The sequence below is a fragment of the Magallana gigas genome, chromosome 1 (assembly GCF_963853765.1).
Source record: "Magallana gigas chromosome 1, xbMagGiga1.1, whole genome shotgun sequence".
Lineage (NCBI taxonomy): Eukaryota > Metazoa > Mollusca > Bivalvia > Ostreida > Ostreidae > Magallana > Magallana gigas.
The window spans coordinates 48,111,522-48,136,263 of record NC_088853.1 but is presented as its reverse complement, the minus strand read 5'-3'; the positions used below and the strand labels follow the sequence as shown (position 1 = coordinate 48,136,263).

Below are 24,742 nucleotides of genomic sequence, written 5' to 3'. Positions count from 1 at the left end.
CAAAATAGCTTCTGTTCATTTACGACGCATTTGTTTCATTAGTTTCGCTACCTGAAATTATCTAAACATTATTACGTAATAGGTCCTGATACACTTTTTGCAATGTCATTGAAGTTTTATGATAATTACCTAGCATTTAAATGCATGAAGATTTACTATGCTATCAATTATTCTAAAAATCATCAAAACTACTTTTACCTGCTCGGTTTTCTAAAGGTCCAATCAAAAATGGACACTTTAGAATACTATTGGTTGCTGTTTAGGTGTTATTTCTCGAACGTCAAGAAACAAGTTAGGGTTATTACACGTCAACATAGTCAAGTATTGATGCTTGTAAAGTGGTTGCCTGGGGAACAACCAATCTGTCGCATATTCTTGCGCTGTATGTTTTAGTTTAAGGAGTCTCAGGGGAGAATGTTTCAAACATACGATTTCCTTAATTTTCTTTTACAGTGAAATGCCAAATTATGATAAAACTATAAAGTAAATTGACCAGATAGTTAATCTGTTTGCCGCGCTCAAATTTTGGTCGTATGTCCGATTCATCACCGACATTCTATATAGGATTATATAGGAAAATGAGGGTATTCATTTTCAATTTTATATTAAAAATATTACAAACACACGATTTTCTTTTAATTTTCAGCGATGAAAGATTAACGTATGAGTAAACTTTTTGCCAAATTAAAATGAAATTGACCGGATGGTTTTTATGCTATCCGCCCTCATAGTTTGATCCTATAAACGTGCCGTGCCAGCCATTTTACATATAGAAAGGATGTTTACGAATCAAATTCAATTATTTGTAGTAGAAGATAAATACCTTTCCGCTCACACAGAACGTATAAGGGTCGCGTGGATCGCGTATATGTTTTTGTTTTGCAAATTATAGTTTTGATTTTAATTATTGACGCTGCAATAGAAAGTGCACAACGTTTATTTTTGTCAATTGTTACGTCAGAGTATCAACTGACGTCATCGTAAGACGTTGATTCCGACGACAATAACGTCGTTTTTGAAGAAGCGGCGAGATGATTAAAATACTTCTGACATTTTTCTAACGATTCTTTTTACTAAATATAATTTTTTTGATAAGTAATTTTTTAACATAAAAACGTTACATGATACCAGTATTATTTGAACATTTTACTTTACATTTGCGTTTTACGACAGTAATGCGCAGAGGGCGCAAAATTTTAAACCCGCTACCGACCTTAAGAAACCCATGTGTAGTGTTTGTAACTGATATTACGTAACTCTTTGCTATCCCCTACTGTGTTATGTTGGGTTATTGCCCTTGTATTATGTGTGACGTTGTTTCGGGTTTTAATAAAGATCTTCAATGACGAACCTGTTTTATTTATGGCCTAAATCTGGTTAAATTCGTGTGTATAGCATGCAGTAGCTGCAATAATGTAGCCCTCTCCGATTTTTTATATCTGATGTTTACTGGAGAGGGCTACAATTCCACAGGATCTCCGTAATGGTGCAAAATTAATACGACTGACTTCGGTCTAAAAAGATCGATTTTACATTTGACCTTCTTTAGATAAAATGATTTTTTAATTCAGGGTGAACAAACTAGCCGTATATAAATCAAAACCAGATAAAACACATCAGCATGTTTACCAGTCGTCTTTTTCAGCAGCCATGACAGTTCTCGCGTGATTTTATGGGATTTACGCTTGGAGTTTTAATGGGCTTGATAACGTGAATGTCAGTGTAGATAATCGATCTTACCTCGTTCTATCACTAAAATATCATTTAAGGAAACGGTATATAATGGAAAATTCATATTTACCGCGTTAATTATGTTTATAATAGGGGAATTCCTATATTCAGTTCAAGATCCGCTCCTGAATTCTCATTGGCTGTCCAAAAATAAGACCGGTCAAGGTCAGTAAACATGGCGGACAAATTCAACTTGTGTTGTTGACATACACGAAAAATAACCGATATATGGACTATACTTAATATTTTTGGATTAATTTATGCCATAGACATCTACAATGTTTGAGTTCAGGTAAGAAATGCAAATGTTATTGTCATCTATAGACGATTTGAGACGAAATTGTTGCGGGAGTGAATCACTCCCGCACTTGCACCATTACGGAGATCCTATGGAGTTGTAGCCCTCTCCCAAAAAAAAAAAAAAAAAAAAAAGAGGGCTACATTATTGCAGCTAAGCATGCAGGGACGCTAAGTAATTGGCGACGAGGATAATTAACTCTTACGGATCACGATGGCAAGTGTTTTGATGCATGATCTGCATGGACTTCCACATATTGATGTTTCTGACATCGGCGTCGGGCATTTAAATTATATGTAACATGGAAAAGGATGGAGGATGCGGCTCAGGCAAAGACTTTGCTTCTAAATACACCAGGTATGAACGTGCATGACATTTATTTACGGTACCGGATGGTACGGGTAATAACGTTTACGCAAAAGCGCTGAACGCTTTGGACAAATATTCTATACCCCAAGCAAATGTTCCCTATGAGAGATCTGTTTTTCGAAGTATGGCACAGTCCACACAGGAGACTGTTGAACAGTACATGACTCGATTACGTCAGCGTGCAGAAACGTGTGAATTCGGGAACCGTGACGCAATAGACGAGAGGATGCGTGACCAGATTATCGACAAGTGCGTACGTCATACTTTGCGCCGTAAACTACTTGAGAAGGGTAAAGAACTCACTCTCGACCAGGTCCGTGAAATCGCCAGAGCTATGGAAGACTCTGAGAGACAAACCACATCAATTGAAAATCAGCCCCAAGGAGCCAGTAGCAATGTTGTCAACAAGGTTAGTGTTCAGAATAAGAGACGTTTTGTGAAAAAGACTAACAGTAAATGTTACAGTTGCGGTTATGAAGGGCACTTACGGAGTAATCCTAGAGGTCCTGCTAAGGGGAAAAAGTGTCGTAAGTGTAATGAAGTTGGACATTTTGAACGACAGTGAAAAACCAAAAGCTGCAGTACTAAGGGGAAACAAGGGGGAAATCATAACATCACAAAGCAGTCAGATCAAGGCGATGAGGACAAATCTTACTCATTTAGTGTCCGCAATTCTGTGTTAGATGATGGCCTCGTTGTGAATGTTGGGGGTGTTGACCTTAGTACAATTATCGACTCAGGAGCAAGTTGTAACATTATGTGGATGCCGTTATGGAACAGTCTGAAGGACAAGCGCAATGAATGTGTTTCATCCAAACCTGACAAGCAACTCTTCGCTTATGGAAGTCAAGAGCCTCTGAAGGTAGCTGGCATATTTACCGCAACCGTGAAATACAACCAAACCGTTATACCGGATGTGGAATTCGTGGTCATCGATGGGAAGGGACAGGCCCATTGGTCGTGATACAGCTCTACAGTTGGGTGTTCTACAGATCGTACACAGCATTAGTAATGCCGTCAATGCAGATAACCGTTCCGTGTTTGATAAGTACCCGCAGTGCTTGAAGGGGGTAGGGAAGCTGAAATCGTTTCAACTAGTAATTCCGATTGATCTAGATGTTGAGCCAGTGATTCAACCAATGAGGCGGATATCGTATAGTTTGCGTGACAAACTCGCCAACATGCTAGATGAACTGCTCGACCTGGACATCATTGAACGCGTTAAAGAGCCGTGTTCGTGGGTGTCGCCCGTTGTGTGCGTTCCGAAACATTCAGGTGATGACATCAGATTGTGCGTAGACATGCGCCAGGCCAATACCGCCGTCAAGAGAGTTCGTCATCCTATTCCAACCATTGATGAACTTTTGCATGAAATGAACTCTAGTACTATTTTTAGCAAACTTGATGTTACTTGAGCCTATCACCAAATAAAACTGAAACCTGAATCCCGAGAAATTACTACTTTTGTAACACAAGGGTTTATTTAGATACAAACGTCTTATGTTTGGTATTAGTTGTGCCCCTGAAATGTATCAGAAGGTCATGCAACAAGTTCTCACGACTGCAACAAGTTCTGCAACAAGTGTTGCAAGGTTGTGAGGGAGTACACAATATTATGGATGATTGTGAGGGAGTACACAATATTATGGATGATATCATTGTACATGCAGGTAGTCATGTTGAAAATGATAGATGTCTTGAAAATGTTGTCAAAGTGTTGTATGAGAAAGGTTTTACCCTTAATAGGGACAAGTGTTAATTGAACATGTCACGGAACAAGAAGCATTTGTTGAACTGAAGCGTCGTTTTGCGGATGCCGAAACGTTAGGCTACTATGACAAATCTGCGCCGACTAAAGTCATCGCTGATGCTAGTCCCGTTCGACTAGGGGCGGTACTTGTTCAAGAGCAAAATGGTGAATTTCGTGTTATTTCATATGCGAGCCGTAGTTTGAGCGATACGGAACGTCGTTACTCTCAGACGGAGAAAGAGGCGTTAGCTCTAGTGTGGGCATGTGAAAGATTTCATGTTTATCTATACGGCATAGAATTTGAGGTTCTCACTGATCACAAGCCGCTTGAGTGTATTTATTCTCCAAAGTCAAAGGTTTGCGCTAGAATAGAGCGTTGGGTGTTGCGCATGCAGCCGTACAATTTTAAAGTTCGGTACGTTCCGGGTCCGAAGAACATAGCAGACACGCTTTCACGTCCTGTCAAAAATGACATCCTGCAAAAGTCACAGGATATTGTAGACAACTACGTTAGGTTTGTAGCTGAAGAAGCAACACATATTGCTGTGACAACTGGCGACATGGAGAGAGCGTCAGAGAATGATCCAGAACTTTGTTTGGTTAGACAATGTCTTGTAAATCAGCAGTGGAATCGCATCGAGCTCAAACAATATTTGCCAATACGGAGCGAATTGTGTTCGATTGGAACGTTAGTATTACGAGGTACGCGAATCGTAATTCCAGCATAATCACGCGATCAGGTTCTTCAACTTGCGCATGAAGTATATCCCGGCATCGTTGCAATGAAATCGCGATTAAGAATTAAATATTGACAAATGTGTTAAAACGTTTTGCAGAAGTTGTTCCGGGTGTCAGTAAGTCAACATAGTAAACCCGAACCGATGAAGTGCACCGAGTTGCCTTCTGCGCCTTGGCAACATCTCGCCGCAAATCTCTTAGGTCCATTACCGAGTAAGGAGTACATATTAGTACTAGTTGATTACTATAGTAGGTATTTTGAAGTCGCAATCACGAAAAATATTTCTTCTGAGAATATTACAGCAATGTTTTCAAAGTTCTTTCTAACTCATGGGTTGGCGTTATCAATCCATACAGATAATGATCCTCAGTTTGTGAGTCAGCATTTTAAAGATTTCATGTTGGACAACGGTATTGTCCACCACAGAATGACTCCTTTATGGCCGCAGGCAAATGGTGAAGTAATTGCTCATGCTGAAGGTCGAGCTTGGAAAGCGGAACTTGATAAATTTTTCTTGTGATGTATCGCAATACGCCGCACACGACGACTGGTGTTAGTCCATCTCAGTTATTGTTTGGTCGCAAGCTTCGCACAAAGTTACCCGAACTTTTGACTACAATGTTGATGATCTTGAAGTACCCGATCGCGATGCGGAACAGAAGGAAAAGGGCAAAATGTATTCCAATAAACGTCGTAGAGCGGTTGAATCCGATATTCATACCGGTGCTAAAGTTCTTGTTAAAAAGATCGCGAACACAAACTGTCCACACCATTCAATGCATCATCGTTTAAAGTTGTTGAGATGAATTGCAATAGTGCAGTTATTGAATCAGATGAAGATATACAGTACAAACGAAATGTTACACATTTAAAGAAATTCAATGAGAGAGAACGTAATTGTTTGTCAGATGAACCAATATTGATTGAAAATGATGAGAGAGTTGATTAAAACTGTAAGTACAAATGTAAGTTGTAACTCAGAAAGTCAGTGTAGTACCGAGTCTGTCAGTATGTCCAATGATACAAGTAGTGAAACTGTTGGTGTTCAAAGTAGACCTGTAAGAAATAAGAAACTGCCATCAAGATTTGAGGGATTTTCTATGTATTAATAACTTCCTGGGAAATAACTGTGAATTGGCATTCTGGTATTGGTAAAATGTAATAGGAAATCTTCATGTTATATTTGGAATATTTTATTATGTCTTTGTCAGCACAAGTAATTGATTTGTGCCAATGTTCAAATTAGTATGGCACTGCTTATGTGATTAGTTGATTACTTTTTAGAAGTTATTTCATTTGGAACATAGTTGCATTGCGAGAAAGGAAGGGATGTAATGTTTGTTATTTACATTACGTATTCTAAGAGAGATAACTCTATGCTATCCCCTACTGTGTTATGTTGGGTTACTGCCCCTGTATTATGCGTGACGTTGTTTTGGGTTTTAATAAAGGTCTTCAATGACGAACCTGTTTTATTCATGGCCTACATCTGGTTAGATTCGTGTTTGTAGCATGCAAGGACGCTACACCATTGATGTGCAATTCTTAATTAAATAACAGGTTTATAGATTCTATTTTTATACCCCCGCTCCGAAGTAGAAGGGGCTATACTGTTTAACTCTTGTGTCTGTTGTTCTGTCTGTCTGTCCATCCGTAACAAAAATTTCTATTGCTTTTTTCTCAGCAACTATTTATCCTAATCGCAGAAGCTTGAAAATTTTAAATCACTATTTGTTTAGGCATGCCATATCGTGGACGTCCACTTCCTGTTAAATGACGACTTTGTTTATTTTAAGCCTAAATTTTCAAACAAATTATTGTCAAAGATTTCTCAGCAGCTATTTATCGCAGATGCATGAAATTTTAACACACTACAAGTTTAGGCATGCCATATCGTGGGATTTATTTCTGTACCAATCGGATGCCAACTTCCAGTTAAATGTCGACTTTGCTTATTTTGCATATTTACATCAGAGTGGGGTTATTACTAGTTATCATTGGCTCACAGATATCTTGTTAATGGTGTCTATGCACTTTATTTTTTTCCTTTTTTTGCCGCTTCTGATTACAAATGATGTTAATGAGAAATAGTTTGTACAATAAGTGTTCCGATTTTTTTTACTTATTTAACACCGGTCGAGCGTTTTCCTTACACTTTCCTACTCAAAAGAAAAAAATAACTTTGTTTTTTATTAAACAAATTGTGCACGAACTTTTCACGTCGGAATCTACCAGTTATAAAATGGTTTAAAGCTATTATTTTGAGCACGAAAAGCACATTTGTGTCAGGTAGGTGCTGGCACGATATAGAACCCACTGCTGATCGGCGTTTTCAATCAGGCATATATAGAAAAACAATTTTAGATTTTTTTTTTCTTGAAAGAATACGATCGAATTCTTTTTTCCATACAATATTCGGACAAAGCAATGCAGAGTTGTATCTTGAAACTTCATTGCGTGGACCCTGACGCAGAAAATATATAAGCGAGGTTAAACCGGATGCTATGGTGAAAATTCAACCTGCGCAAGAGCTAGCCTGGTTCCTGTGCGTAATGGGTAGCTCAGGGAACCAGTCTAGCACACGTTTATCTGAATCGGGATCGGGATTCCGTGCCATATGCACACATAAGTTCAAAGGCGCTGTAATTGTAAAGTTGTATGTAAACAGTACAGAAACAAAGTATTCCTTTGAAAGAAATGATTGGCATGTGATATGAACTATCAGTATTATGAAATATGTTAATGTTATGCCGAAACTACAACATGCATCAAATAGCATAATTTGCAATGTTTTGTTGTTTTCCGAATACACATGTAACGTAACTTTACTTTTATAGTAGGCGAGGCTAGAGAACTTCCCGGTTAAATTTTTTAAGCATTTAAGTATGATTGAATAATTATGTCACTGTATAAAAGTTTAAATCTCAAGAAAAATGCATCAAAATATGAAATTTTTAAATTTCCACAAAGCTGTCACTGCAGAGTTAAAAAAGTAGTGCGAATCGTAATTTGTGCACAAATAGTAGAATTCACCGAATGCCTGAAACTATACATGCAAACTTCATTCATAGATATATCATAATTATTTTAGAAGTATGAATCCTTTAAATTCTGAGATAAAAAGTCAGGACTGTACATACATGTATACGTAATACAACATACAAGTTTAGTGGTTAAAAGCAGAGGGCTAGAGTCGGTGGAATCTCTGATAATCTTAAGGCTTTCACGTTTTCGTTGGAAACACATGCAAATGGTCCACGTATGGTAGTCCTTTTTAAAGGACAGCAACTTGTAACAAATTTTATTAGACCCTTAAATGAAAAATGTGACTGATTTCTTGCTTTTATCACCGTGTGAAATGTACCCCTTGGACATGACACCTTTTCCCTTGTCACTCACGTTGAGTGACTTTGATCTGGACTCCCTTAATTGACACTCAGTTTATCTAAGTAATCCGTTAATTGAAAAAACTCTCTATATTTACCATTCTATTATTTTCTATTGTTAAGACTATGTTTTGTTATATATAAGTATTTGTTGGTCATGCTTATTATTCGGCAGTTGGAGAGCAACGGTCAAAGCGCTCGTACCACCGACTCCCGACCTCGCGGAATAGTGTAATAAGTTTGTGGAGTTGTAATAAATCTTGTAAAACGAATACCGATCAACTTATACATTTCCGTGGGTCACAATTGGTGTTCGAATCCGGCGTATAAACTTTTCAGCTTGATACACGATTCCATGAAGTACCTCTCAGCTAAATTCCCCCAAAGTGATTCGTACCAGTGCTCGTATGGGCCAGCGTGGACCACGCCTGTGAGTTACCCGACGCAGTACTTCGTACTTAAAGAGAATCCTACTTGTAGAAGGTGTGGACTTACTCATTACGTATGGAATTGTGTGGCCCGGTTTTCTATCTGCTTTAAATGTGTAAAGAATGGACATTTTGCGAAGATGTGCAAGACACAGAAAATTTACCGCCAAAGTGACGTTCACGCCATTAAAGTCACATAAAGACGGATAACTCAAGCCAGACAGAGAAAAGAAAATCAAAGAAGAAAATTTAACGCGACAGAGACCGGATCAGAGTTTTCAACGAAAAACGTTTATTCCTTGCGGGACTTCCTTTTTTCCAGGATTAAAGACTCTCAATTCAATGAAGAGCTTACTAAGAATAAACTGGAAGATGCGAAGCAGAAAATAAACGTTTTGCGTGAAGATATTGACCACCAAACTGCAAAAGCAAATCTCTTCGAAAACCGCCATTTTGTAGTGCTGGCTGAATTACAGAAGCGAGACAAAGAAATTCAGCACCTGGAAGAACAAATGCAACACCTAAGCAGATACGAGAAAGAGGAAGGCAAAGGAAAGTGATTCAAGGGGACACTTTCGTAAAGCTGTGGTGAATTCTACCCATACTCACAGAGGTTTGAGTCTACCAACAATTGGAAGTGTGATGTCCTCAATTCCAGAATGGGCCGAGGAGGAACAAGTACTATGTTCCACAGCAGTACGTTTCTTCGGAACACGGGGACGTGTTCATCGGGAAGAAGAGGTTGCTATCACCGTGTGAAATGTACCCCTTGGACATGACACCTTTTCCCATGTCACTCACGTTGAGAGACTGATCTGGACACCCTTAATTGACACTCAGTTTATCAAAGTAATCCGTTAAATGAAGTAACTCTACATTTACTATTCTATTATTTTCTTGTGTTCAGACTGTGTTTTGTTATCTATAAGTATTTGTTGGTCATGTTTAATTATTCGGCAGTTGGAGAGCAACGGTCAAAGCGCTCGTACCACCGACTCCCGACCTCGCGGAATAGTGTATTAAGTTTGTGGAGTTTTAATAAATCTTGTAAAACGAATACCAATCATCTTATACATTTCCATGGGTCACACTTTTGTAAAAAGGGAAATCCTCATTGTTGTGGAAAAACTGAAATATAAAATAATTGACATGATCAGTAAGAGCCCGCCAAACTCTAGCTGCAGCTCCGTAGTTCCTGGTCTAAAAAAAATAATCGAAAAGACGACCTGGGACCTGATTTTCGTGAAAATTCCCATTCCTTGCTTACACGTATGCACGTTGGCCAAATACTCACAGAGGCTATTATAACTGGTTGGTATTTTGTATTTTAACCTAAATGAAAATTATTGATTAAAAATTATCGAAAAAGCCTCCGTCCTCCCCCTCTCCGGAAAACAAAATTACTCCTCAGAACCCCGGGGAAAATTTTCAGAATCCCCACACATACACGAAACTGTATTTTCGGGAGTTGAACTATGTTCAACCTTCATTGTCACGCAAACTCAGCGCAAGAATAATTTGTGTGGGGCAAACTACTTAATATAATGTCAATTTAGTAATAATAATTCCGCTTTCAAATAATCCGTGTTAATCGATTATGATAAAAGACACGAAAAGATAAAAATGATGTTAATAATATCAATTTTCATTTTTCCTATTCAAATTCTTATTAAATTTTAGATAGATATCTGGAGTATAATGAATTATCGTTTTTATCCCCTCGCGCAACTTGTTGCGAAGGGGATATAGCATCGCTACCGTACGTGTGTGTGTTCGTATGTGTGTGTGTATGTATGTATGTGTGTGTGCACTCCATTTCAATGTTCTAGTTAATTAAAAGAAAAAAACCTTCCAATAGAATTTCCTCAACCTGCATGGTAATGCATCCCTACACATAATAACTCATGTCGCGAGGGATGCTCCGCTTAGCGGTGACCTTGTTGTTTATGTTTTGCATCTCAATTAAAAAGACGTTCTGGATTGGACTTCAGGAGATATAGATTTCATTTTGAAATATGGAGTTAAGCTGTATCAGCACGTTGTCAGTGTGCTAAACAATATCTATATAAATCTAAGTAATCTGAAAATTATTTTTATTTTAAAAACACATTGCTAAGATGCTTAGTCTCGTCCACATTCTCAGGCAATATAAGTGAATCATTTGTGGGAAAGAGTCCTGTTCTTTCCCTAGAGTCTGCTATATATATGTGTTTTATTGAATCGTCTCGTACAGATATCATTATTTGTGAAGAAACGTTCTTAGCCAGCTGGAAAATTTCTAACTTATGGGTCAATGTCAAACAAAATTCTTTGAATTTTTTTTTCATTCTATTGTCCATTATTTAAGCAGGGCCCTTTGAGATGATGACCAACTCAATGTTGTCTAGTTATTAATGTATATCGTACAACTACAGATGCAAGTTCAACTCCCATGAGTACTTTCAGTACTTTGGTTATAATAAAGATTGATTGGCGCTTGCTGTGTTTGATAAAAAATGCGCCTATGGTGATTATATAGAAAGTTTCTCAAAATAAACTGCAAATGCAAAAAACAACATGCAAAGAATCAAACTAAAGATAGCCTTTTAAGATCTGCATTTGCTTTCATGTATATAGTACAGTACATTTAGTATACATGTTCTTTTCATCAATCGCCTTGGCAAAGATGCACAAAAATAGTACAATATTGTTCTAAGGAACAGGGGTGACCAGAAGTTAGACAACATGTATATACTAAGCTCCAAAGAATCTCCGAACAATTGATAATAAATGACTAAATAAGGTGGCCTGGGACAGTTCTTTTGATACATTTTATTGTAGCTAGGATATGTGTGTCTTTGGAACTCTGGTACTAAAGTTTCCTCAGTTCCCATATAGCACAGACACTTTTAATTCACTCCTTATTAGGCAAATCACCAATTTCTGAAGAAAATTACTTGTCAAAACCTGGAAAATTTTCTACATACCGATTTTTATGAGATTTTGACCCTTTCATATTTTGACAATTTTTCATGATTTTTTAGACCTCCCCCAGCCAATTCCCTGCAAATGGTTGCACATCACATGTCAGAAACTTACTGGAGTATAGTTTACAATGTCCCATTGTACCCTCATTGTACGAATAACTCCTCCTACAGTTTTCAAGATAGGAAGTTGTTCTTTTGCAGATCAGTTGTACATATACCAGAGGTGTGCATATTGCTAGGATTTTGATTCCTGATCATTTATCGAAAAAAGTCTAGCTTTTGAACTTGGTCATTTTTTGGCAAAATATTGCATATAGGGTACCCTGATTGTACGGATAACCCCTCCTACAGTTCTCAAGATAGGAAGTTGTTTTTTGCAGATCAATTGTACATATATCAGAGGTGTGCATATTGCTAGGATTTTGATTTCTGATTATTTATGAAAAAAATACTAGCTTTTGAACTTGGTCATTTTTTGGCAAAATATTGCATATAGGGTAATCCATTTCACTGGATATGGGTTGACATGGATTATGGATACAGTTCACATTAAAGAAAACCCGGTTTCCTGTCACATTGACAGCTTTTCACTTGTATTTGGCTTCCTTTAGATAAACTGAATTTTTTATTCAGGTTGAACAAACTAACCATATATGAATCAAAACCAGATAAAACACATCAGCATGTTAACCAGTCGTCTTTTTCCGCAGCAATAACAGTTCTCACGTGATTTTATGGGATTTACGCTTGGAGTTTTGATGGGTTTGATAACGTGAATGTCAGTCTAAATAATCGATCTTACCTCGTCTTATCACTAAAACATCATTTAAGAAAATGATGTATAATGGAAAATTCATATTTAACGCCCTCATTATGTTTAAAAAAAATGCGAATTCTTATATTCAGTGCAAGATACGCTCCTGAATTATCATTGGCTGTCCCAAAATAAAACCGGTCAAGGTCAGTAAAGATGGCGGACAGATTTAACTTGCGTAGTTGACATACACGAAAAAATAAACGATATATGGACTATACTTTATACTATACTAATATTAGCAAAGCGATTGAAAAATATTTTATTTCATCAATAAGTATATATTTTCTGCAGATATTAAAAGATACCAATACGGGAGAGATTATACGCAAGGCAAAACATTGTCCGATGACATCAGGGAATTAGTCATCACATGTTTGTGTATATGCTAGACAATATAAGCAATGAACGCGCATGTCTATTCTTATACATTCACTTAGCGAAAAAAAGTGAATTTTTTATCTGGGTATAATTTTAATTTATTGAATCGGAATTTGAATTCTTCTCTATGAATAAACCTTGATTCAACAATGGCCCCACATGATTTCAGACTTGTGACTCAGAATTGGCGCGCCCCAGCTATTAAAGTTTGACGAACGATATCTATTTATATGTCTACCCTCTGTACAATAAAATCAATTTCATAATCAAAGTCAGTTGGTTATAGTATAGAGGGTAGACATAGATAGCGTTTGTTATTGACAAAATTAGCTGGCGAGCGCCTATGATTCTCTGAAGACATCAAGCAATGTTTTGCCTTGCGAATAATCTTTCCCGTACTGTGATCTTCTCATATCTGCTGATTATTTACTTATTGATAAAATAGTACAGTTTCAATGCAATGTTTTCTCAAACGTCCGCGTCATTTCTCCCGCCAATTCAAATGTTTTGACTGTAACAGGTGAAACTGACGTAAGCTGTAATTTCCAATATCGCCAGTTAATGTTCTGCGGTCTTAAGACGAAAAGTACATGTATTCGCCTAATTATGCTCTATGGATTATTAAAAATATAACAAAACACATCGGTGGTATATCAATTAACTTTAATGAAAATGGCTAGAAAGCAATTGTACTTTACAAGCAAATAATTATGGAACAAGCTATTATGTATATCGAAAGCATTTGTTTCTTTAACTAAGTTAAATCTGTACATCTAACATTGTATCATAGCTGTGTTGGAATATTTGGTCGTTGGATAAAGCTTTACAAGGTTTTGTTTGGCTTTTTATTTTATTTTTATTGTTGTGTAGATTGAACTTTATGAGAAAGTCAATTACGTATTATAAATACGTAATTGTAATAAACATTGTAAATATTAACCTCAACTATCTTTTCAGTAAAAAAAAACAATTTATATAAAACATAAATATTCAAATGCAATATAATCAATAAGTTAAGTAAACGTTAGATTTGCAATGACAGTAGTCATTCCAATTTAATAGTATAAATTTGTTTTCCTTTGAACTGAAATGTCACACTTTCATGGGTTTAAACGTAGCACTTGATTGCCTCATATATTTCTATCTTGGTTCTGTGAGAATTATTATTAGGCATTTCGACATTTCATATTATTTTACTCATTTAATACAGAAACCGCATGCCGTAGGTTCTTAAAATATTAAGAGTAGTTGCCCTTTGCAATTCTTTAAAATTAGAGTAGTTGTCCTTAGAATATTGACGTCACATACGAGGGTTGTCCCAAAATAGCGTAGACAAGTGGCGTTATTCAGTTAATCGAAGACAGAGGAAGATGAAATTTGTGCCACAATGGGTTCAAGATATTTGCATTCAAATAATGTTTTAAAATCAAATATTGTTTGAGATTAAATTAGTGAAATGAAAGCATGTTAGATCAAAAATTCAACATGCGGCGCAATGTCAAAAACAAAAAGTTAAAATCAACATAATGAAAAGAAAATTGCGAGGAAAAATACTTTTTAAATGACAAAATTCAAATAAAACATACATTTATATTTGATAATAATTCTATTAGTTACTCAGAAAATGTTTGGGCTATAACAAAACTTTTAAATATTATATAGCGCGTTTTGTGACAAGTTAAAAGTTATCTCGTAATAAAATGATGATTTCATCAGCGCTTAAGGCTGCGAAGCAGTAACTTATACAATTTTGTAAAAACCATGAAATAAATCCTAAGCGGCTTTGGAAGTAAATAAAATTAACAAAATCGATTAGAAATGTGTTTTGTGAATAAGTAGTTAAACAACATTGAAAATATTTGAACAAGTATGATGACAATAAGTGAAAAAAAGAAACCCCGAACGATATCAATGAACGTCAAAATGCAGAATGACACATTTCGGTAAGACAGACGTTAGATAACAAGTAAAACAGGACAAGTTTGGAGCCGACAGATCGTTTGTACTTAGAAAATAAAACGTAAAACGATGTGAAGGGTTTAGCAACAACGTAAAACTGGATTTTTTTTTTCGACGTCGCACACTGCGCCGCCTGACAAAACTTATTGTAAATAATTATTTATTTTCTCGAGAAATAAATAAAGTACAGATTTGAATTTTTCAGTATTGTTTGCCAAAGGGTCATTGAAGAAAACATAGAAGTCTTATGAAATTGCAGTGAACAGATTATAAATTATGTGTCCTGTCTACATTATTTTGGGACAACCCTCGTAGTTGTGTCTGGACTTTGCTTGACCATCTATGAGATTGATTCACCCAGTATATTTCTATAGTCAGTCAATAACAAATCTAACAGGTAATAGCTTTAAATACCTCTTGTAACAGTCGTTACTCTGTGTATATATTCCAAGTTTAGAGCTTCTGATCTCTTTTAACGCTAATTCAGTTATCCCCGTAACGGCCCTCTGTTCATATATTTTTACTTAGTCTACCCTATGTATATCTAGGTAACTAAGTCATAGCAATGCACGTGTATATAAGTACAATAATATCTTTATAATTTTAAATTTAGTAATATACATGCAACAATATTTATTTACGAATAAAAGTTCTTGCTATAAAAATAGTCTAGATTCGCGATATTAAGTCGAGATTGGGCTCGGAATTACAAAAGTAAACGATGAAATTACCCGGTAAAAGCTAGACAAAAGCAATGTTTGGTGCATTTTCCTATACAATTTACATTACAATGGGACTATGCGTAAATAAACGTCTACAATATGTATGGTTATTATTAACGTTGTGCATATAATGCAAAAGATTGCATACAGGAAATAGACAAAAACACTCAATCTGAATTTCCTTGACCATTTAAACGAAAGCAATATAAATGATAAACAAACAACACAATATATTAAAGATTTATATTACTCACATTTACAATAGAAATGTTGCAATACAAATTGAAATCTACAGACAGTTGACAAAAGTATTCGCACGATCACGTCATTTTCTGAACGCGTTTTTCGCGCATTGTACAATTCGGGTTGTCTTTCTTTGTATAGGCACAAATCAACCCATCACCTTAGATATATTTAGAAAGTCAAGGTCACTAACAGTGACGAAATATTATCAATTTTGTCCGATTCTGTGTAATAACGAGCGTTGAAGAGAGAGAGGGAAATGTTGGGTCACAAAATCAACTGAGCTCATTCAGGGCTGTAAGGAAAACATCGTAACATTGTTACAGGGTGGTAAAAGCTTTGGTGAAGTTGCATGTTTGTTGGAAATACCTAAATACACTGTAAATAGTGTGTGGAAAAATTTTAGAATACACTGTTGAAAATAAACACAGGAGTGGACGCATTAGTGGATGAGCGTGCAGCACGGAGACTTGTTACACAGACGCGGGTGGATAGGAAACGGTCTCTATCAGATGTGTAAAGTAAGTTTAAGGAGAACAACAATGTTATTGTGTCATCAAAAGCAATGTGGCGTAGTTTGAAACGTTATGGTTACAGAAGTTGTGTATGTTAAAAGAAAGTACGAATTCGAATGGCAAATCGTGTGAAACGAGTGCGATAACTTTGGTGTGAAAGTAAAAGAACTTGGACCGTTAAAAATAACTAGAACAAGAGGCCCATCGGGCCACATCGCTCACCTGAGCAACAATGGGCGTTCAAAAGATGTTGTGCCATATGGTCCCTCGGTAGAATAACAAAAAATAAATATTGTAAAGTATTCGAATTTTACACTTATTTTTGCATACACGTAGTCTTTACTATAAAACTAAACATTTGGTAAGGGTACACTGTTAAGTTGTTAACTTCCAATTCCCTATATTTTCGTTCTGCCCCCCCCCCCCCCACACACACACTTTGTAAAGCGATCAAAATATATGAGAGCATATAGGTACATGTTTTCATCAACTACTTACTAGTTGTTGTATTTTTTTTTAAAAATATAATAGTTATTGTTTTTTATTTAAATAATCCTACATGTATAGATGTGAAAAAGAAAATTGTACCTAAATGTGCTCAATTCCTCAAATTAAAAACATTTAAAAATTTAATTTGTCTTCTCCATTATAATTAAATGACTGTTATTTACCTCGCTTACAAACCAGGATAATTTTCCGCTGTGATATTTTCTTAGGAATAGCAATAATTACTCTATCCCCGCAACAGAAATGTGCAAGAACTATTGAAACTGTTTTAAAGATGTCGTTTTTATTTACTCGTGTCTGAAAAACTATCAAAATTGATGTAGATTTCACATTATTTATTGTATAAAGAGGGGGCCCCCAGAGAGTAGGTATATACAGAATATCATTCTTTTATTTTGTTTGTACAAGTATTTAACATACTATAATTCATATAGAATTTCTAATGTTCAACCAACATTTCAGCGTCAATCGTAGAGTATGTTAAGCAAGATACAGAGCTCACAGTTCGCCTAGGTTTGAGTCATATTTAGACTTTAGACTCGGTAGTTCTTGAGAAGAAGATTTTTAAAAATGCACCCCCCCCCTTTTTCCTACAGTTTCAAGGTTTACTCCGCTTTGAATACAGATCGGACTTTTATTTCTGCAATTTATATTTGCCCTCCCATAAGGATGCTTTGTGCCAAATTTGGTTGAATTTGGATAAGCGGTTTTAGAGAAGAAGTTCAAAATGTTTACAGGCGGACGACGGACAAAATGTGATCAGAATAGCTCACTTGAGCTTTTAGCTCAGGTGAGCTAAGAAAGTAATGTTCTCTGATGAAAGTGAATTTGTCATTGGAAAATACTGTAGGGTTTTCAAGACATTTCCCCGATAACTATTTATGGATGATAATGAATCCGTTCACCGTTCTCATCTTTCCACAGCTTACAAAAATTAACAACATCCCAGAGTAGCAGCACAAAATATTAAGATAACACATTGTTTCTTCATTTTATCGATCTTTCTCATACTTTTAGATGTTTCAATTTATTTGTGCAATCCAAATAGTACAAAAAATATGTTTTATTACCGGCATTTGTTTTTGATAAACAAAATGGCCACCGTCATCGTGCGAATACTTTTGCCCACAGTCTTTACCAATGAGACACCATCAAGCAGTCATTAAAACCTAGATACTTAATCAAACGGTATTATACTTATCAGAATTTCAATCCTATCTGGCAAAACTATAGAAACAAGTGCAGTAGCAACGTTAACTACACAACTCCACCCCTTTCTCTTTAAAGTAAATTTCCACGAAATTTTTGACAAATTTTTTTTTCTCTACGAGCGATATATATGTACTGACGTCACCGAACCATACTTGTACAATACTTCAAATCAAATACATTTCGTCTTAAATGATCTTTGATTTGACACGGATACGAAAGCCACATTCAGCTTTTTAGGGTCTTCCGTTTCCAACGGAAGACCCTCTTGTTATTCTATTGTTTCTTTAGGGTCTTCCGTTTCCAACGGAAGACCCTCTTGTTATTCTTCGGTTTCTTTTTAGGGTCTTCCGTTTTCAACGGAAGACCCTCTTGTTATTCTATTGTTTCTTTTTCATTAGGGTCTTCCGTTTCCAACGGAAGACCCTTTTGTTTTTCTACGGTTTCTTTTTTTTCTTATTCTTATTATTATTATTCTTTTTATTTTTTTTCCAACTCAAATATTTCAAAAACGCTTGCATCGATTGTTTTGAAATTTACAGATTTAATGTGTATCTAAAAGATCTCTATGATCTTAAAAAATTAATTGATGACGTCATCAATTTCGTCAGATATCGACGTTTTTCACGTTTTAAAAAGTGATTTTGTCCGGAGCTTTTCTCATTTTTGATTTAAGATAAAGCTATGAGATTTACAGAGAAGGTAGAACTATCGTTTTACTTATGACATAAGGCTGGAAACTCAATTCGGACACTTCCGGTCGAAACCGGAAGCAAAACCAATTTTTTTGAATTTTCATGTTTTTCAATTTTAAAAACTTTAAGTACGTATCTTACAGTAACTTTCATGCTGAGTTCAAAACTGAAATCCGTTTTTGAATCGGACGATGCATTACAGAGATATCGGGGTTTGAAAATTGATTTTTCCGGAAATTTTGATTCCGTGTCCTTGGTTTAAAAAATAGCGTAATGTTCAAAGTAAAATTAACTTGTACCAAAAATAATTGCTAAGTCGTACTTCAACATATTCGGATTTTTTTTGTTAAGTCGTTCTTGAAATCGGAAAGGTTTTTGTTAAGTCGTACTTAAAATCATTCGTATTTTGTTAAGTCGTACCAGGAATAATTCGATTATTTCATCTTTTTATTTTAGTTACTCTTGTTATTGGTTTAAGAGCTCTGCTTCTTACAGGAACTTCCAGCATTACTTCCGACATTAACGGAAGACCCACTCGTTGCTTTGCAACGAGCTTTGCTCTAGTTATTATTATTTTTCTTTTTCTTTATTTTTCTGACTTTTTCAAAGCTTAATATCTCAAAAAGTTTTCAACAGATTTACATGAAACTTTCAGGGATTATGTAACATTATTGTGCCTCAAAGATCTTAAATTTTCAACTACAACGTTACTTCTGTTTTTACGTTACGTCAATTTTTAAATTTTAAAAAAGTGATTTTGTCCAGGGCGTTTTTCAAAAACGGTTCAAGATAAAGACTTGGAATTTTCTGTGTTGAAGCAATGATCGTTTTTATTTGGACATAAGACTGGAAATTAGTTTCCGTCACTTCCGGTCCAAACCGGAAGTGTTTTAAAATTTTCGAATTTTGGAATTTTTCGTTTCAATTTAAAATGTTTACGAGGTTTGTAGAGTTTGTTATGCTGAACACGAATCTGAAATCCGTTTGAAAATCAGACGATGCATTACAGAAATATCGGGGGTTAAAAATTGATTTTTCCGTAAATTTTGATTCCGCGTCCTTGGTTTAAAAAATAGCGTAATGTTCAAAGTAAAATTAACTCGTACCAAAAATAATCGCTAAGTCGTACTTGAACACATTCGGATTTTTTTGTTAAGTCGTTCTTGAAATCAGAAAGGTTTTTGTTAAGTCGTACTTAAAATCATTCGTATTTTGTTAAGTCGTACAAGGAATAATTCGATTTTTTTTCATCTTTTTATTTTAGTTACTCTTGTTATTGGTTTAAGGGCTCTGCTTCATACAGGAACTTCCAGCTTTACTTCCGATATTAACGGAAGACCCACTCGTTGCTTTGCAACGAGCTTTGCTCTAGTTATTATTATACTTTTTATTTTTTTTTCTGACTCCTTCTCGGCTTTATAACTCAAAAAGTTTACAACCGATTTTGACGAAACTTTCAGAGATTATGTGCATTTATTATATCTCAAAGTTTGTGAAGTTTCTTTGAAAACATCACCTCCGTTTTAACGTTACGTCTTTTTTAAAATTTTCAAAAAGTCATTTTGTCCGCAGCGTTTCTCAAAAACGCTTTAAGATAGAGGCTTGAAATTTTCAATGCTTATAATTTAATCGATTTACCTATGTAATAAGGCTCGAAATGAAAATCTGTCACTTCCGGTCGAAACTGGAGGTGAAACAAATTTTTTGAAAAAATGAATTTTCTGATCAAATCAAAAATGAATATGTGTTTTGTAGAGCTTATCAAGCTGAATCTAACACTGACAACCGTTTGAAAATCGGACGATGCATTACAGAGATATCGGGGTTTAAAAATTGATTTTTCCGGAAATTTTGATTTCGCGTCCTTGGTTTAAAAAATAGCGTAATGTTCAAAGTAAAATTAACTCGTACATAAAATAATTGTTAAGTCGTACTGTATCACATTCGGATTTTTTTTTGATAAGTTGTTCTTGAAATCAGAAAGGTTTTTGTTAAGTCGTACTTAAAATCATTCGGATTTTGTTAAGTCGTACCAGGAATAATTCGATTTTGTTCATCTTTTTATTTTAGTTACTCATGTTATTAGTTAAAGAGCTCTGCTTCTTACAGGAACTTCCAGCTTTACTTCCGACATTAACGGAAGACCCACTCGTTGCTCTGCAACGAGCTTTGCTCTAGTTTTATTAGGGTCTTCCGTTTTTAACGGAAGACCCTCTTGTTATTCTATTGTTTTTTTTTATTAGGGTCTTCCGTTTTTGAACGGAAGACCCTCTTGTTATTCTATTGTTTCTTTTTATTATTATTTTTTTTCTTTTTCTTTATTTTTCTGACTTTTTTAAAGCTTAATATCTCCAATAGTTTTCAACGGATTTACATGAAACTTTCAGGGATGATGTAGCATTATTGTGCCTCAAAGATGTTAAATTTTTATTTACAACGTCACATCCGTTTTTACGTTACGTCAATTTTTAAATTTATAAAAAGTGATTTTGTCCAGGGCGTTTTTCAAAAACGCTTTAAGATAAAGACTGGGAATTTTCTGTGTTGAAGCATTGACTGTTTTTATTTGGACATAAGGTTGGAATTTAGTTTCCGTCACTTCCGGTCCAAACCGGAAGCGTTTCAAAAATTTTGAATTTTCGAATTTTTCGTTTTAATTTCAAATGTTTACGAGGTTTGTAGAGCTGGTCATGCTGAGTGCGAAACTGAAATCTGTTTGAAAATCGGACGATGCATTACAGAGATATCGGGGTTTAAAAATTGATTTTTCCGGAAATTTTGATTCCGCGTCCTTGGTTTAAAAAATAGCATAATGTTCAAAGTAAAATTAACTCGTACCAAAAATAATTGCTAAGTCATACTTGAATACATTCGGATTTTTTTTGTTAAGTCGTTCTTGAAATCGGAAAGGTTTTTGTTAAGTCGTACTTAAAATCATTCGGATTTTGGTAATTCGTACCAGGAATGATTCGATATTTTTCATCTTTTTATTTTAGTTTCTCTTGTTATTGGTTTTAGAGGTCTGCTTCCAACAGGAACTTCCAGCTTTACTTCCGACATTAACGGAAGACCCACTCGTTGCTTTGCAACGAGCTTTGCTCTAGTTATTATTATTATTCTTGTTTTTCCTTCTGACTTCTTTTTTGCTTTATATCTCAAAAACTGTTCAACCAATTTGCAAGAAATTTTCAGGGATTATTTTAATTTCTTGTCCCTTGAAGCCTTCAAACTTTTAGTCATTAAGTCACTTCCGGTTTCTAGTTACGTCATTTTAAAAATTTTCAAAAAGTGATTTTGTCCAGCTTTTTTCTCGTTAACGGTTGTTTATAAAGACTTGAAATTTTCTGTGATTGTAAATCTGCGAATTGACTTATGGCAAATGTACAGAAAAAATTATTTTGTCACTTCCGGTCGAAACCGGAAGTGAAATAAATTTTTCGAAAAAATGAATTTTCTAATCAAATCAAAAACAAATATGTGTTTTGTAGAGCTTATTTAGCTGAATCTAACACTGAAAGCCGTTTCAAAATCGGACGATGCATAACAGAGATATCGGGGTTTAAAAATTGATTTTTCCGGAAATTTTGATTCCGCTTCCTTGGTTTAAAAAATAGCGTAATGTTCAAAGTAAAATTAACTCGTACCAAAAATAATTGTTAAGTCGTACTTGAACACATTCGGATTTTTTTGTTAAGTCGTTCTTGAAATCGGAAATGTTTTTGTTAAGTCGTACTTAAAATCATTCGTATTTTGTTAAGTCGTACCAGGAATAATTCGATTTTTTCATCTTTTTATTTTCGTTACTTGTTGTTGGTTTAAGAGCTCTGCTTCTGACAGGAACTTCCAGCTTTACTTCTGACATTAACGGAAGACCCACTCGTTGCTTTGCAACGAGCTTTGCTCTAGTTATTATTATTATTCTTTTTCTTTTCTTCTGACTCCTTTTTTGCCTCATAACTCAAAAGGTTTTAAACCGATTTTAATGAAATTTTCAGAGATTTTTGCAAGTTAGCGTCCCTCAAAAATGTTAAAGTTTTAAAGAGAACGTCACTTCCGTTTTGACGGGACGTCATTTTTAAAAATTTCAAAAAGTCATTTTATCCCGGACTTTTCTCAAAAACGCTTTAAGATAGAGGCTTGAAATTTTAAATGGTTATGATTTGATCGATTTACCTCTGTAATAAGGCTCGAAATGAAAATCGGTCACTTTCGGTCGAAACCGGAAGTGAAACAAATTTTTCGAAAAAATGAATTTTCAGATCAAATCAAAAATGAATATGTGTTTTGTAGAGCTTACTTAGCTGAATCTAACACTGAAAGCCGTTTTAAAATCGGACGATGCATTACAGAGATATTGGGGTTTAAAAATTGATTTTTCCGGAAATTTTGATTCCACGTCCTTGGTTTAAAAAATAGCGTAATGTTAAAAGTAAAATTAACTCGTACTATAAATAATTGTTAAGTCGTACTGTAACACATTAGGATTTTTTTTGGTTAAGTCGTTCTTAAAATCGGAAAGGTTTTTGTTTAGTCGTACTTAAAATCATTCGTATTTTGTTAAGTCGTACCAGGAATAATTCGATTTTTTTCATCTTTTTATTTTAGTTACTTTTGTTATTGGTTTAAGAGCTTTGCTTCTTACAGGAACTTCCAGCTTTACTTCCAACATTAACGGAAGACCCACTCGTTGCTCTGCAACGAGCTTTGCTCTAGTTAATACTATTTTTTAATTCCGTGCCATGGATCAACATTTTCTTGTAAGTGAATAAGATCCTCTTCAATGTAAGTATCCTCTTCTTTTCGGCTTCTATCATGGCTTTTCTTCGAGTTCATGGGGTCCGTGATCTTGGTATCGTACTTTTTCATTCTTTCCTGACAATCTTTAGTCAAGCCCATGACTTTGAGTAGTTCTCTCCAGACATCCTCAGTAAAAGCTTCTATTTTGCAGCGGTTATCTCCCAGACTGATCAAATCCCTCAGTCCTTGGTAATTAGCTTCGTGTTCGTTTTCTTTAATAAATTTCATATGACCTTCGTTTTTTCTTTGCTCCCATTTCGCAAGACATTCGTCTTATGTTGTACAAGTGAGTGACATATAAAGTCAAATGAATACCCTTATTTTTTTTTAAGTATGTTTTCAATATCAGGGCACAATCAGCACAGGGGGAGTTGTTTATATAAACAGTAATCTTTTTTTTTAGCAGTTTCATTTGTTCCAGATCATTCACCAGTTGCTCTTCTGCATGTGTTCCCTCTTGATTTCTTTTTATTATAGTCCCAGGCACACCGTCTATTTTACACACCAAGTATGTTGTTGTTGCAAGATTTCCTCCAAGAATACTGTATCCGTATCCGTGATTTAAAACGGTGTTCCACATAGTATCTAGTTTATCTAAAAAAAAAAAAGAACAAACTTATTAACCTTTAATCAGTTGATCAACAAAAAGTAAGTTCCATATAATTTATACCTAATTGATTCATCATAACGCAAAATATAGCAATTACTTTAAAATAAATCCAAGTGTAAGTGAATACATTAGATAAACAAGTATTCCTTTAAGGGAATGATTGGCAATAATGATATATAGATAGCTAGAAGCAATCAACATGATCAGTTTGATGTAAAGTAATTAAAAAAGTACTGTATTTTTACAAAACATAAAATATTTTGAATCTGTACACCATAATTTCATCATTATAAACCGTCAACAAATTTAATTTTAAAATAAATTTGGGGAAAGCCGTCCGTAAACTCCTTGTCTAGTTTTATATTTTTAACGTAATTATTAAATGTTAATATATCTTCTTCTTCAGAATACTGAGTAGGGCTCTTCAAAGAGCATTAACACATATAGAAAGAAAGAGTTGTATTAAAATAATTGAATGCGATCATAACTTGCTATTGAGGTCGCATTATAACGTAACCTTGTTTATAAATCAAGCAGTCTTCCTTGCTACTATTATGCAACATCAATAGATCGAGGTCAGTTCATGGAGCATCTTCTTATGATCGCAGTCAGTTCATCGAGGT

General features: G+C 35.1%; 1 protein-coding gene and 1 long non-coding RNA gene across 2 annotated transcripts in view; both read right to left on the bottom strand.

The window, feature by feature from the left end:
* LOC105337955 (neurogenic locus notch homolog protein 1) overlaps positions 1-24,742 on the bottom strand; it is a 193,902-nt gene that overhangs the window by 17,851 nt on the left and 151,309 nt on the right. The gene's annotated exons all lie outside the window — the stretch shown is intronic.
* Positions 23,432-24,742, bottom strand: part of LOC136273845 (uncharacterized) — a 29,777-nt gene continuing 28,466 nt past the window's right edge. Inside the window, exon 4 of the long non-coding RNA XR_010712099.1 lies at positions 23,432-24,103. This is a non-coding gene — a long non-coding RNA (uncharacterized lncRNA). The remainder of the gene's footprint in view (positions 24,104-24,742) is intronic.